General features: G+C 41.9%; 1 pseudogene; it reads right to left on the bottom strand.

Annotated features, from left to right (window-relative positions):
- Window positions 1-3,061: 3,061 nt before the first annotated feature.
- The window catches only part of LOC129071090 (lipid scramblase CLPTM1L-like), a 30,905-nt pseudogene continuing 18,213 nt past the window's right edge, over window positions 3,062-15,753 (bottom strand).

Here is a 15,753-nt window from a genome sequence, read left to right as displayed (position 1 = left end):
GGATAATGATTACATGCCATGGGTATAATAATGGGCATAATAATCCTGCATATAATGTGCAGGAAAAATATGGGTGCACATTATACATGGCAAAATATGGTAGTAACCGTGAAGCTCTCAGAGAACAACTCAGTCTATTTCATGGTATTGAGGCTATGTAAGAAAACACTCAGAAAAGACAGACCAGTGAAAGGATCGCAATGATTAAGGAAGTCTTCCTAAGGAAGGTGGGAGTAGAGTTTGGCTTTAAGGAATGGATACCCTTTGGATGGATAGTCCAGCATATCTCAAAATCCTCTCTGAGCACTGAGACTCTGCACAATGGGCCAGGGTGACTCATCATTTAAATGAAATAATAGTAATCTATTCTCAGTTTTTGAAACAATTAAGATAACATTTTCTCGATTTGATTATTTCCCTTCTACACATTTAATTATTTGATACTTGCTACAGCTTCTCTAAATTAAAATACACAATGAGATACTAAATTTAGCATAATCATATACTTATTTATTTTATGCTTAATACAGTTACTTTGTGATATTCTACAAAGAGAATTATGACTTCCGGTGCTCTGCCACCTGACCACATTTGTGACTCACTGAGGTGAAAAACATGAATCAGATGGGAAATAGTATAAAGATAGCATATAAGAGTATTAGATAATACAGTGAGCAGACCCATCTGGAGTGGACAATATGTGTTATAGATTAATAGAAAATAATAGTTAGGTAATATATTACAAGGTAGAATACTATCCTAAGTATAGGAATTTATAATTTGCAAAGAGCTCACACATATTTTATTTTCATACCAACTTTGAGAGATGAAGAGGCAGGCAATAATGTTACCATTAATACCGATAGCTTCTAATTACTGAGCTTTCACTATGTGAACAACATCATTGCTAGATGCTTTACCTATGTTACCATCAATGTTCCTAATAACCCTGCAATATAGGTATGATCTTAATTTTACAGTTGAGTAAATTCAGGCTCACAAAGGTTAAGTCATTTGCCCAAGACCATACACCTAGTAAGGAAAAGATGCTTAATGGAGCCTCAAGTCTGTCTGGTAACAGCTCCACTACACTATTCTAACAGTGTGAAAAGAAGAAATAAAAGAGGTGAAAAGGGAGAGGGCATTAACAAGTACGTGACAATGCAGTTTACCTAAGATAACCCTAAGGTTGTGTATTTCACAAGATAAACAGAAGTAATTTTAAGTCCATTTTGTAACAATATCAGCAGCACTGTCAATCTTGAAAATCCACAGACCGTGCCTTTGAAGGTCCTGTTGCCATACTGAAGTATTTTGGGGGTACTGGGTTCATTTTAGAACTCAGATTCTGGAGTAATTTATCCAGCTTGAAATAAGAGAAATACAAAGCTTTCTAGATTGACATCATTTACCATTTATTTGTTTTTCCTGTCTGTGGGGAGAAACCAACACAAGCTCCTTATGTAATAGGAATGTTGTAAAGCCACCCGCAAGGTGAAGTGTGAGGAGTTTTCATGACTGGCTCCCTATCAAGGTATTTCCCTTCTGTAAGGAGAGTTCCAGAGGTTGCCAAAGCCAGGGATCAGCACCAAGGCCTACCTTGAAAGGGTGAAACATTCAGGATACTCATTTAGAGGGAACAAATGATTTCACCTGTGGGAAAAGGCTTGGCTTGTCAATACCTTTCAGGGAGGGAGCTAAATACTGACACTAGTTTAGAGCCAGGGACAAGGCAGCATCTATTTTAGCTACAGAAAGAATGATGCAATCTGTCATAGAATTTTGGCCCTTGTGACAGGGAAGTTTTGTCAGCCCTTCCCCAGTGGAGGTATACTTAAAACACAGGAGAGTCAACTAACTGCTCTCAAGAAGCCTGAAAAGATGATGCTTGGTTTAGAAATTAAAGCTTATATAACTTTACTCATAGGAAGAGTTCTTCCGTCCTGTATGTAAGCCAAATAACTCATATTGTGATTAAAACAACTCATTTTTTTTAAATTTAAGAAGTATAAATATTAGTTTCAGGTGTACACTTGAGTGATTAGACCGTATATAATTAACTAAGCAATCACCCCGATAAATCTCATACCCATCAGACACCATACATACATGTTAGAATGTTATTGACTATATTCTCCTATGTACTTTACATCCCCATGACTATTTTGTAACAAATAATCTGTACTTCTTAATCTTTTCATTTACATATATATAATATTGTATGTACTAATTGAAAAATGTAAGAAATGATTTTTAAAAGCACGAATAAACACCCCTGAAACTATTTGATTTTAAAGAAAGTTGCATGTTTTGTGAAAACAAGGAAGACTGATACTGTTTTTACTTATCAAAAAAATTCTGACTGTCAACTAGGGTTATCCAGTGCAGCAGGCCAGTGCATCCCAAACCTGAGCATATATCAGAACTGCTTGGAGGGCCTGGTAAAACACATATTGCTGGGATTTAGCTGAGTTCTCTGATTCAGTAAGTCTGAAGTAGGGCCTGAGATTTTGCTTTTCTTTTTTTTTTTCAACCAGGGAAATTTATTTTAAAACATAAACAAACATACATTAAGCTTTAAAAATAGACCAGTTTTAAATAAAAAGAAAAAAAAAAAAGCCCTTTGATCCCAGAGTCTCTACAGCATGCATTGAGAGGCATTTTAAAACGATGTAAGGAGAACTTACAGGCAACTGGAGATGGAAACCCACACCTCTCTGCCTCCAGAGTCTGCCAGGGGGAGGGACACACTGGTGACGGCGCAGCCACTGCTCATACTAGATGCTCCTGTGGTGACAGCCACCAATGGCCAAGGGTGACCATAAGAGCCCAACATCTTAAGTGACTGAGACAGATGTCTTCAGTCTGGGGGCACCCTAAAGGGAAGCCAGCTCCTCTCAAACACCACATGAAGGGACTCAGGAGACACATGAGAAATGCTCAGGGGTTTTGGCTATGCAGAAGGTATAACGTCCAGGAATTCACTAGAAATGCCCTAAAATAGTCAGCTGACCATCCAAGAGGTGCTGTAGAGTGGCCTGTGGATGGCCCAGGCCAGACCTCAATCTGTGAGGGGTTTTTGGCGGGGCTTCTCCTCATAGGACCCCCCGCCTCCACCAAATTCGTTCACTCTGCCCCTATCCACAGGGCAGAGCCATCGCTGGTACAGGTAGACCAGAAACACCACGTTGTCCCTGAAATAGGTGAGGAGATGGGAGGTAGGTATAGTGATGATGGAGGCAAAGACGTCAAAGATGAAAGTGCTAAAGGCCGCGTACATGAAGGCTTTCCGGGGCAGGTGCGCCATTGACTTCATCTTGTAGTTCGCAAAGTGCTGGGGCTGCACAAAGAGAAAGCCAAAGGCATACACCCCATTGACGAAGCTGTTGATTAACAAACAATTACCAACTCTTACACCTGATGTTGAGCAGTGAGTAGATGATGCCCTGATGCACAGAGGGCAGAGCAGGTAGGACAGGTACTTCATGACCTGAGAGTTGAACTCCTTGATTTTTCTCAGATTCACTGTAGGCACCAAACTGAAACTTGGGCCTGAGGCATCTCCAAACAACAGTCATTTTCGGAACCTTTTCCACTTTTCCACAGCTTGACGACAGCTCTGACACCTGCCAGAACCAGCACCAGCAGCTCATCTGCTCATCCAGCAGGGACAGAAAGATGACCACTGTGCTGAAGCAGCGCCGGAACACTGCTTTGGTGAACATCCCAATCACACTCTTCTTTTTCTTTCAGAAACTGATGTTGTTTTTAAATGCCAGGAAATCAAACAGAAGGTGAAACACTGTGGCAAAGAAGGTCAACGTTAAGAAATACAAGTTGGTACCGATCAAAATTCCTTTCACTTCATAAGTATCTTTCTCTGAAAACCCCAACTGCTGATGAAGTACAGTGTCCTGTATGTGGATCCAAAAGCAGAGCTTCTCCAGCAAGATCTTTTTGAAGGGTCCCTCAGGGTTGAGTGGCTGATGACCATGATGGTCCTTTACCCGATTGCTGAGCTTGTGGACGAACAGGATGGAGGGGTAGCGCATGGTCTTCCCAAGCTGGATCACCTTCATGTATGGATGCACGTTGGCAGGCAGGGAGGGCCTGTCAAAGAGAAAGTCGTTCACCATCATGCTCAGTGTCAAGTCTTGGTCTTCAGTGAGAAACTGGGCTCGTCCCGGGCAATCATTGGCTTCTTCTCAGCTTTGATCTTCTGCGCAGCCAATCCCCTAGTAAGCAGATTGACCTCTTCCGGTTTGGAGACCATGTAGATAGGTGGTCAGAGGGCACATCAGGTGCACCTGCTTCCCATCATGCCACGGCAGAATGCCAGCATGATGGAGGAAGATATATGCATACAGCGTCCTGTTATTTATTGTTTTCTTTGGTACAGAAACATTAACTATCCTTTCATACTTGGACTACATGTCAAAGTCTTTCATGTTCAAGACAAGATCCACATCGTTCTCAGCACCAAGGTTGGGCTGTGTGGTGGGTACACACTCAGGTGCAGCTTGGGCCTCTGTGCCAGGTAGGGCTGGATAAAATTACTGTCGCTGGTGCACGGGCTGTGTGTAGAGGATGCCATACATGACCCAGCACGTGTGCATCGTGTGCACCATGTACACCACGTACACACAAACACGTCCACTACAAGGCTGGGGAAGGAGCTGCTGCCGCTCCACACAACACCGCCACCTGCAGGTGGGTGCGGTGCGCAGCTGCCCTCATCCTTCTTGCTGCTTTGGGACCCAGGAGCCTCCCATCGGAACACCCCGCTGGGTGCTCCTGCCTTCCACTCACACAAGAGCCACGCCGGGACACCACTGCTATAGGGAAAGTAGCACGCCCAGCGCCGTGAGTCACCAACCACCCTACAAACTCTTGCCGCTGCCACCACCCACACCTACCTGTGGCTACCAGCAGCTCAATTTTGCATTTCTAACACATTTCTCAGTGATGTTGGTCCAAGAACCACAATAGAAGAACCACTGCATAAACATAATTTTAACATGTTTAGATATATGGTTTAAGTGTAGATTAACAGCTGACAGAAAGGGAATAGTCAGAGGCAGGCATACCAATGGCAGCAAGAAGCAACATCTGGTAGGCTAAGAATGGAGGGAAAGAAAATACTACCAAGCCTGTCAGATTGGTCACCATCATAAATCAACAAACAAGTGCTGGTGAGGATGTGGAGAAAAGGGAACACTCATGTACTGTTGCTGGGAAGGCTCACAAGTGAAGCCAGAGGAAAACAGTATAGTTTTCTTAAAAAAATTAAAAATGGAACTGCTTTATGATCCAGTGATTCCACTTCTGGGAATATATCCAAGAATCCCAAAACACTAATTCAGAATAATACATGCGCCCCAATGTACATTGCAGCATTATTTACAATAGCCAAGATCTAGAAACAGCCTAGCTGCCCATCAGTAGAGAGCAGATACAAAAGCAGTGGTACATTTACGCAATGGAATACTTCTCAGCCATAAAAAGAAGAAAGTCTTACTTTTTGTGACAGCATGGATGGAACTGCAAATTATTATGTGAAATGAAATAAACCAGAGAAAGACAAATACCAAATGATCTCACCTATATGTGGCATCTAATGAACCAAATAATTTAACAAACAAAATAGAAACAGAAACCTAGATACACAGAACAGACTGACAGCTGTCACAGGGAAAGGGAGTGGGGGACGTGGAAGTGGGCCAAGGGGGGATAAATGGGGATGGACACAGACTTTGCTTTGGGCAATGAGCACATGATGCATGCTGTTTTATTGACTTGTACACTTTAAACCTGTATGGTTTTATTAACCAAATGTGACCCCAATAAATTCAATAAAAATTAAACAAAGAAATGAAGACATACAAATGGCCAACAGATAGATGAAAAGATGTTCAACTTCATTACCTATCAGAGAAATGCATATCACAACTACAATGAAATACTATGTCACGCCTGTTAGAATGCCTATTATCAACAAGACAAGTAATAACAAGTGTTGGAGACGTTGTCAAGAGAAATGAATCCTCATTCACTGCTGGTGGGCATGTAAACTGATACAGCCATGATGGGAAACAGTGTGGAAGTTCCTCAAAATTTAAGGATAGAGTTACCATATGACCCAGCAACCCCTCTCCTGAAAAATTTGAAAACATTTATTCACAGAGATATACCTGAAAAATTTGAAAACATTTATTCACAAAGATACATGCACCCCTACGTTCACTACAGCATTATTCACAGTGGTCAAGACATGGAAACAACCACAGTGTCCTTTGATATATGTTTGAATAAAGAAGATGTGGTACATATATATATAATGGAACACTACTCAGCCATAAGAAAAGTTGAAATACTACCATTTGTGACAACATGGATGGACCTTGAGAATATCATCCTAAGCAAAATAAGCCAGACAAAAAAAGTTTAAAAACTATATGCTTTCACTCATATGTGGAACATAAACCTGACAGCAAGAAATGAACAAGCAAGACAAACAAACAAATATTCATAGACACAGACAACAATATGGTGGTTACCAGAGGGTAAGGGGGCAAGAGATAGTAAAGAATAAAGGGGTCAAATATATGGTGACAGAAGGAGGTTTGACTTTGGATGGTGGGCACACGGTGCAATATACAAGTGGTGTATAATAGAAATGTACGCTTAAAACCTATATCATCTTATTAACCAATGTCACACCAATAAATTTAATTAAAAATAAGAAGGAAATGGATAAATATTTCTGAGGCTATCAAGTGTACATGTCAAGAACCTTATGTGTCTAACTCCTGTCCCTCTCCCATGACTACCAGTCTCCTAGTCTTTAAGAGTGATCATTGTCTTATATGGTAATGATGCGAGATAACAGATGCTCACTAATCATCATCTCTGGTTTAATGAGATTAAATTAATGAGAACATTACATTTAAAGAAGTTTAATTCTCTTTAGCTTACTGTTTAAGTAGGTATAGAATTGTAAAATACATATTTTTTGATATCTTAGAAATATTTCCATTGAGGCTCAACTTTTAAACACTAATGTTTAAGTTCACTTTTGAAAACCACTCTATCAATTCCAAATGATGCAGGATAAATGAAAATTATCTAAAACTGGAGTTTAGGCAATCCCAAGACGGTGACAGCATCTAACATTTAAAAAGCAAGTTTTTTTTTTTTCATGTAATACAGTAATACTTTGAGACATGGATAATCATGATTTCTTAAAGGATGACTAAACTAAGATTCAGAAAATGGAATTAAAGTACTGATATCACCCAGGTAGTTAACTGGTAGTGGAGCTAGATTTTAACTTAAGTCTATCTGATTCCGTTTTGCTATACATTTTGCTTTCTTTACAGGGAATAAAAATTCTCATGCTGAGAAGCTGGATACGTAGATAGTTCTCCTGGGTCTCTGCAGGCCATACTCCTTTGTAGAGCTTCCTGTAAGACAGGAATCCAAACTTTATTAGCATTAGCAGTTTCTTTCACTTACAGAAACTACAAGAACTCCCTTAAATGCTTCTGTGTGCCCTAGCTTAGAATATGTTTTTTTCCCTCCTTCACTCTGTAGATTTCACCGCTGCATGGAACCATCCCTGCCTTTTCCTATACCGATCCTTGCCCTACACTCCAGTTCTTCAGCGAAAACACAGAAGGGCTAGTGGGGATAGAAGAGGCAATCAGAGATAGAGAGAGAGGAAAGACCTATGGTCCACGTAGCTGTCCCTCCTCTCCCACTTCCACTGGGTATTCCCCCAGTGCCTGGGGGGATCCCCACATCATTCTCACAGTCTCATCCTGCTCCTATGGGAAGTTCCTCAAACACTGAGGCTGGGTGGTTCTCTGGAATGAAGATAAAGCTCACTTATCCCTCCAAGATTTCAGGTCCCACCATTCACACACGTCTGCACAGTCAGTTGTTCTGAGAGGGCTAAGTGAATGGGATGCTTAGGAGTGGAAACTCTTACACTCCCTCTTTCTTGCAATTGTTGGCAGCTGGTATTCTTCAAATTCTCCAGAAGCAGAATGCTTGCTTCATTCAGAACGGGCAACTGAGGAATATTGTTTTATTCCATAGTGTGTCTCAAAAAAAAGAAACTGGGAAAAATGAAAGGAACAGAAGTTTTGTGTACAGCAGACCTAGGTAAAATTCCTACCATTTCGACTTACAGTTGGATGACTTGGAACATCATTTAATTTAGCTGATTTATAAGGGCTATTATAGGCTAATAACCTCTGCCATTCTTAGCTCACAGAATGGTTACGAAGCGCTAATGAAATAATAAATATGAAAGTGTCCTGGAAAGTGTAAATGGGTTTGTGGATATCAATTTTGATTGCTAATACAATTGTGTGTTCCTGGCATTTCACATGTTTCTGTGTAATCGTGGTTAGATTTTATAGTACTATTCATGTATTCAAGATGCATTTATTGAGCACTTGCTTTATTATAGGCACTATACCAGGAATGGGGAGTACAGAAATATACCAGACACAATTATCTTTCTGAGTGAGTGAATCAATTCAGGTAGATTGATAGGTTTTAGTGGTGGTGGAAGAGGAATCCAACTGATGACTGGCCAGGGAATCCATCTACTACTTTTATGTCAGTAATTTGGAAATTAACTGTACTATGCTGTTTACGTGTGGAGTCATATCAGGGAAATGCTGGAGTAGCCAGCTCCAAATTCCTATCCTTCCACAGACAAATTGAAGAACAAGTAGAAAGTGTCAGAGCCAACTTTATCAGAACTCTGGAAAACAGTAAAAGGTCTATAGCAACCAAGCAAATGTGGAATCAAGAGAAAGCCAATTTAAAAGTGTAAGAAAGTTTTACAGTGTTTTTCTTGACCTTTGCTCTACCCCCTCCCAGCTCAGCTGTGATCCGGAAGATGGCAGTCCCTACTCCCAGTCTGTGACCCTGGTTTCTGGGTGCAGAGGCAGCAGGCAAAACCTCATTTGCAAGTTCATTGTGTTCCTGTGTTCTAACCTGTCTGAGAGCTGTGGGAAAGACTGATGCAAGGTGCTCCTATTTGTTTCACCTAACTTGGGAACACAGTGGGAAAAGTGGAAGGCATAGTTTGAAAACATTGTAAGGTGGATGAAAAATCTGTACGCTCAGGGTCAAAAGACTACAGCTGAAAGTTGCATTTCAAGATGCAGACATAAGAATATCCTGATCTCGCCCCTTCCCCTGGACATGCTGAATCTACAGCTCTGAATGGAATAACTTCCTCTAAAAAAACATACAGTAGTGGAGCTGTAACGGGACACAGCCAGGGCCAACCCCCCCAAATGGTATTTGAGAAATTGGGGTATCCAAGAAAAATACGATATTCTCCCCGCCCCAAGAGGGCCCGCCATGGGGGATGGGAGGCCTGGAGCAGGGCCATTGAGAGTCACTTTGCGTATCAGCAACAGGCCAGCTTCACACCTGAGGTGGAGCAGGGCCATTGAGTCATTTTGCATGTCAATAAAGATAGCTGCAGACCTCACATGCAAAGACGCTGATTTTGCATCTCAACAAAGCTAACAGGAAGGTTTGAAAAAGTTTTTAACAGAGAATGTAACTGGGAGAGGAGAGGGCCTGTGGGAGGGACAAAGGGACACAGACTCTGGGGAACAATGGGAAGGCCACGTGGGAAGAAAAAGGGAGAAAGGACTCTTGCTCGTGGATCCTGAGAAAGTGCCATTTGGTTTTAGATTAAGAGCTGGAGATCACGGTGACGCAGCGGATGGTGCTGGGAACCACGAGAGGCCTGCCTAGCCGAGCTCCGGACTTCTGGTCTTTTTTTCCTTCTGAAGGACGGTGCCCCTGACTGGCCTGACTGGGCAAAGGGGGGATGGCAGGACTGAGTGTGTTGGTGGGTGTTTTAAAGGGATTTTGAGATTTAAGGGCAATATTTAGCCATTAATCAAACCTGTATAACTTTTGAATAAATAGTTCCTTTCCTTTTCACCCAACTCTGCCATTGATTTCAAGGGCAGCGGGCAAAGGACCTACAACCGAAGGACCCTGGAGAAGGTGAAGGCATTGTTTCGGTAACAGCATCTGGGCACCCCTCCTCCACGGGTCCATTGTTTGGTAACAGAGACCCCTTCACATTGAGCAAATGACAAAAATACACACCAAAGTGGGGAGGAAAGGCTGAAACACAATCTCTCCATAAAATCAACCCCTGGCAGAGCAACCCACAATCAGGAGGGGATTCAGAACTCAGAGCATCTTCCGAGTGAAGGGTTCATACCCACATAGGGCTCCCCAACTTTTAAGACTAACACCTGAAAGATGAGCCCTGAAAACAGTGAACTTTGAAAACCAATGGAACTCATGCCTACAAGACCTGCTGGGCTGTGACAAACCAAGAAATAGCTCTTAAAGGGCTCACACTCAGTCTCACCTACCCCAGAGTCCAGTGTGCAAACTACCCTTTGAAAAGTGCCTAGACTTTATGTGAGAGAGACTCATTTGCTAATTTTATGTTTTTGAAAGACTTCATTCATTTATTTTAGACAGAGGGGGTGGGAGGAAGAGAGAGAGAGAGAAACATCAGTGTGTGGTTGCCTCCTGCGCACCCAGCACCAGGGGCCTGGCATGGCCCGCAACCCACTGAGCATACCAGCCAGGGCTCATTTGCTAATTTTAAAGCCCTGGTCTGAGAAGCACAGGCCCATGGGGTACTCTCTGGAGACTGAAATTAGGGGACACCATCTTACTGTTTTCTGTCTGGCTTGTTAAAGCCAGCAGACAATATCCTTCTTTTTTTTTCATTTGTTTTTATTGTTTTTTGGTTTACTTTGTAAAGAAGTTGCTAACTTTGCACAGCCCTCTGCCTGGCTCCAGCCAGTGGGTATCATCTTCTCACGCCCTCTGCTGTACTCCAAAGCACCAGAATCTCTGAGGAAAGCTTATACACATGTCTGGTGACCAAGGTTTTGTGGCCGCCACCCACGGGACACTCCTTGATCAGCTAGCTCTGGCAGCCAGGGAGGCTTGCATTCCTGGGTCCCAAGGGAAGTAACAATCAGAGAGACAGTTCTTGGCGAGCTGCCACCCCCAAGGCACTGCACCGACAACAGACTGAAACACACCCCCAGCCTCTCAGTGAAACAGACTTGCTTGCTTGTCAGAATCTAGCCTGAGCTGCGGCACTCTTACAGGGTCCTGTGAAGGTGCTCTCAGGGAGCAGAGGCCAGTAGATGCAATCTTTGTGCTCTCCCTCTGCCTCACTTTAACTTGCTGGTGTCTTTCAGAAAAGAGAGCTTATAACTTTGTCTGGTGCCCTGATTTTTGTGGCTGCTTTAAGGGGACACCTCTAAATCACTCGGTGGCTAGCAGCACTGATAACTGTGGGTCCCACAACACTGTAACCAATGGAAAAAGATTTCTTAAACAGCTACCACCCCCAGGGCACAAGAGGCCACAGATCCAGATCAGTCTTTTTGTGAAAGAGGCCTATTAACTTATATCATAGCTGCAGGCTAAGGGGCAGGTTGTAAATTACTTACATATCTAAGGGCTTGCATTTTAAACATTTCTTGAAACGCTGGAGGGCAGGCGCTATCTCGCAGCACCATCTCTGCTGCACTTCACAGCACCAGCCTTAGGGGCAGGCTTCAGGACTGGTTCTTATCTAGAGCACAGTAGTGCTCTCAAGGAATGTAGGCAGGGTGGGGAAGGGAGACTTTGCACTCACCCTCTGCATTACTACAGCTCCTCGATCTCTCCCAGAAAGGAGCGTACACACTCACCTGGAGCCCTGACTTTTGGGACTGCTGCCCAGGGACGACACCCCCAGATTGCCTGGCTCTGCTGGCCAGTGGGGCTTACACTTTCGGTCCCCACAGGAATGTATGTATATGCATTTGTTGAAAGCAAACGCCCGAAGCTCTGGCTTCCAATCAGCCTGAATATAGATGCCTACCAGGCTGAGATCCTCTCCTTTGGGACACCTTCAATTACTGGGAGTATTAAAAATAAAATAAGCTGTTTGGGAGAGGGTGGAGTCTAAGATGGCAGGGCAGGAGGATTCTGAATTCACCTTTTCCCATGAACACATCAAATTTACAGCTATACATATATACAGCTATAAATATATATAATTTCCCATTGAAAATGATCTGAAAACTAGACATCCAGCTCTCCACAATAAAAGATAAAGGGATTACTCTGAGGTGGGTAAGAGAGGCAGAGACGGTCTGTAAGAAAAATCCCACCCCCAAACATGTCAATACACAATAGAGAGGGATCTCACCAGACAGGTGCTTCTCCTGAAGGAGTGAGGCGTTGGTAGCCCACATCTGGAATCCTGAACCCTGGGAGCTGCACTGGAGAAACAAGCCCCGAAACATCTGCCTTAGAAAATCAATGGGGATGGCGCTGAAGGGACAGCATGTGCTTTAAAAACCTGAGACTCCTCTCTTAAAAGGCTTGGGTATGGTCTCACTCGCCTGGAAAACCAGCAGTTTGAAAAGCACTCACACAAAATGGGAAAGAGAATCATTTATTAGACTAAAAAATCATCAACTGGAGGGATGGGAGACAGTTGAAATGCTCCCTGGAGCCCCAACAGGTGTGGCTCGGCTGTTTGGGCATCATCCTGCAAACCGAAAGGTCACTGGTTCATTCCTGGTTAGGGCACATGCCTGGGTTGCAGGTTCAATCCCCAATCCAGGTGTGTAGAGAAGGCAGCCAATTATTGTGTCTCTCACATTGAGGCTTCTCTCTCTCTTTCTCCCTCCCCTCCCCTCTTTCTAAAATCAAAAATAAAGATTATAAAGATTAAAAACAAACAAAAAAAAGAAATGCTCCCTGGAGACACCGTTACTGCAGTTTCTACCTAACCTGCTAGTGCAAGCAGGCGCTAGCAGTCACAGCATTATCGCACTGCTTGGCTAAAGCCAGAGATGTGGGCAGCTCTAACACTCCCTTACTTCCTGGATGGGGCAAGTGAGTGTGAATGGGTTGTGGCATCCACCTGCTGCCTAGCTATTGTCTGTGAGTGTAGCTGGTTGTGACCCTCCTCAGCTAGGGAGCATGAGCAGTCATGCCATTCTCCTGCCAGCCTCAAGTCAGAGAACACACATAGACAAGGCACTCTCTTGCTGCCCTGCTGAAGCCCACAGCGACTTCCAGTCAAGACACTTTTCTGCAGCCTTTCCGAAGCAAGCAAGCGAGCCCTGCCGCTGCTTTGCTAAAGCTAATGGATGCACACAATCTACTCATATAATATTGTCCTATTCTTTTTTTATCTTGTCACATTTTATAATACTTTTGTTTTTTTAAAGATGTTACTTATTTCTAGAGAGAAATAAAGGGAGGGAGAGAGGGAGAGAAACCTCGATGTGAGAGAGAACAGGGACCCAGCCCGCAACCCAGGCCTGTGCCCTGACTGGGAATCCAATGGGCAGCCTTTTGGATTGCAGGCCGGCGCTCAGCCCACTGAGCCACACCAGCCAGGGCTGTCCTAATTCTTTACGTTTAACATATGAAAAAACAGTAAGTTTTCTTTTAAATTCATCTTCTAGATGAATTCCACTTATTCTAAGCCTGGGTAATATCACCTAGACAGCCAGGTGTAATGGAAAAACATTCGGCTTAGAGACATACAGACCAGAGGTGGATTTTTTACTCTGTCATGTACTATGTGACTGTGCAAACCTTTCAACCTGTTTCTTAATTTATTATGTAAGGATACATAGTAAAATGCCATTATTTTGAGACTGAAATGAGATGCTAGATATTAAAATACTTTGAAAAAATAAAGAATTATGTTAATTATACCCGAATAAAGGTATTAATGTAAGCGAATAGTCATTACAACACGATTAGAGAACATCTTTTGTAATTTTTTCTTCTTTTTCCTTTTGGGTGTAAAGTGTCATCCTAAAATCTATATATAATTTGAATATTTTATTGTAATTAAAAAGAGGATCACTGACTATCAGTGCTGAAATAGACCTTGAAGATAATCTAGCCTATCCCACATAACAGTAGGGAAGAAAACCTTGAGGCCAAGAGGAAAAAGGGACTTGCTTTAGATTATGAAATCAGTCTTGAAATCAGGATTTGCGCTTTAGTCTCCTTTGTTCTAGTTCAGTGCCTTTCCTGCTCTACCATAATGTCTCATCTCAATGGTTCTTTTAATTTTTGTTATCAAACTACTGTCTTCCCCAGCTTTCCTTTGATTGCCCTGAACCAAGATGTTGATGTGCCTTCTTAAGCAGACTTCTCCGTGAGGAGAGAACACTTTACATGGAGACAAAAACGTAGGAGGAAGTTCTTCCACACATTTTTACCCTCCTGCCAGTATCTTGGAAACTACTGCGAGGCTTCTGGGGCAATAGGTAGCAGAGTCAGAAAAAGTGACTCATCAGAAAGGCTCAGACCTTACTGTTCATTTGATTTCCTTTCCCCTTATATTGCGATAGAATTTTATTGTCTATAAAGTACACTCATATTTATTATCTGAAGTTATTCTCACAGCAACGATATGAGGCTGGGATTATTATCCCCATATTACAGATAAAAAATTGAGGATTAGAGAGATCAGGTATCCAAATTTACGTAATAAGAGGCACAGCTAACATTTCAATTCAGATTCTCTAATTTCAAATACAGGAATCTTGCCACTATACCACAGTTGCCTATAATTTTGACATAATTAATTCTGAAAAATATTAGTAAAGATGTAATTAAAAGTTAATAAAATGTCATGAATAATAAATTCTAAGGCTGTAACTTAATAGACTCCTATTTCCAACTTTGAAACTACCTAAATGATTTTAAATTCTAAAATCAAAGTGGCTTAAATTCCTTATGTTTATCAAGTGTCCAAAAGTAGGTGACAAGAGTCTAGAATGAGTCAGAAAGAACTTTACATTGCTGCTTTAGCTAAATGAATTAAACATATAGCAAAACAGAAGGCTTCATTTCTACACTTACAAAGGGTGTAAGTGCTCTGGAAAATTTGATTTTCATTCCCATAGTATATGGAAAAATGAAGAAGAAAAAGGAAAGTCAGAACTACAACTATTTCATTAAGAACGGTTTCTTCTCTCTCTAGTGCTGATTTTTCTTCAGTTGCACATATTGGGGTTGCTGAAGTATTTTCTGAAAATACTTTGTGAAAAATTTCCCTAGGAAAACTAAAATGAAGTACAGGTACAATTCTTCATAAGCAAACCATGAAATGATATAGTCATAGTTTTCTCTTAGATATTTAGTCCTCTCTAAGTGCGGTATTAGATGTATGAGAGACCTGGATCTAAAACACAACCCTGAACATAATAGTTAATGACCTTAGGCAAGTAAAGTAACTCATTCAAGACTGTTTTCTCTGCGTCAAATGGAAATGATGATAGTGCAAGCACCTCAGAGAACTGTTACAAGGATTAAACACAATTAACAAATGTAAAGCATTTGGAACTTGATTAGTAAAGCTCAAAAGGTATTAGTTCCTTTTCTCTCACCCCCACCTAGGCTGGTTTCTTGTTACAAAAGTCTATAATACTTTTTAAAATTTTTGTTGAATTTACTGAATTGACATTGGTTAATAAAAATTATATAGGTTTCAAGTGTACAATTCTATAATACGTCATCTGCATATTGCATTGTGTGTTCACCACCCAAAGTCAAGTCTCCTTCCATCACTCTTTATCCCTCCTTTACCCTCTCCTACTTCCTCCCTTTTCCTCTGATAATCACCATACTATTGTCTATGAGGGGTTT

The sequence above is a fragment of the Pteronotus mesoamericanus genome, unplaced genomic scaffold (genome assembly GCF_021234165.1).
Source record: "Pteronotus mesoamericanus isolate MK-2021 breed Mesoamerican mustached bat unplaced genomic scaffold, CSHL_Meso_final contig_256, whole genome shotgun sequence".
In the NCBI taxonomy this organism is placed as follows: domain Eukaryota; kingdom Metazoa; phylum Chordata; class Mammalia; order Chiroptera; family Mormoopidae; genus Pteronotus; species Pteronotus mesoamericanus.
The sequence above is the reverse complement of the archived record's forward strand: the minus strand, read 5'-3'. Positions and strand labels throughout refer to the sequence as shown.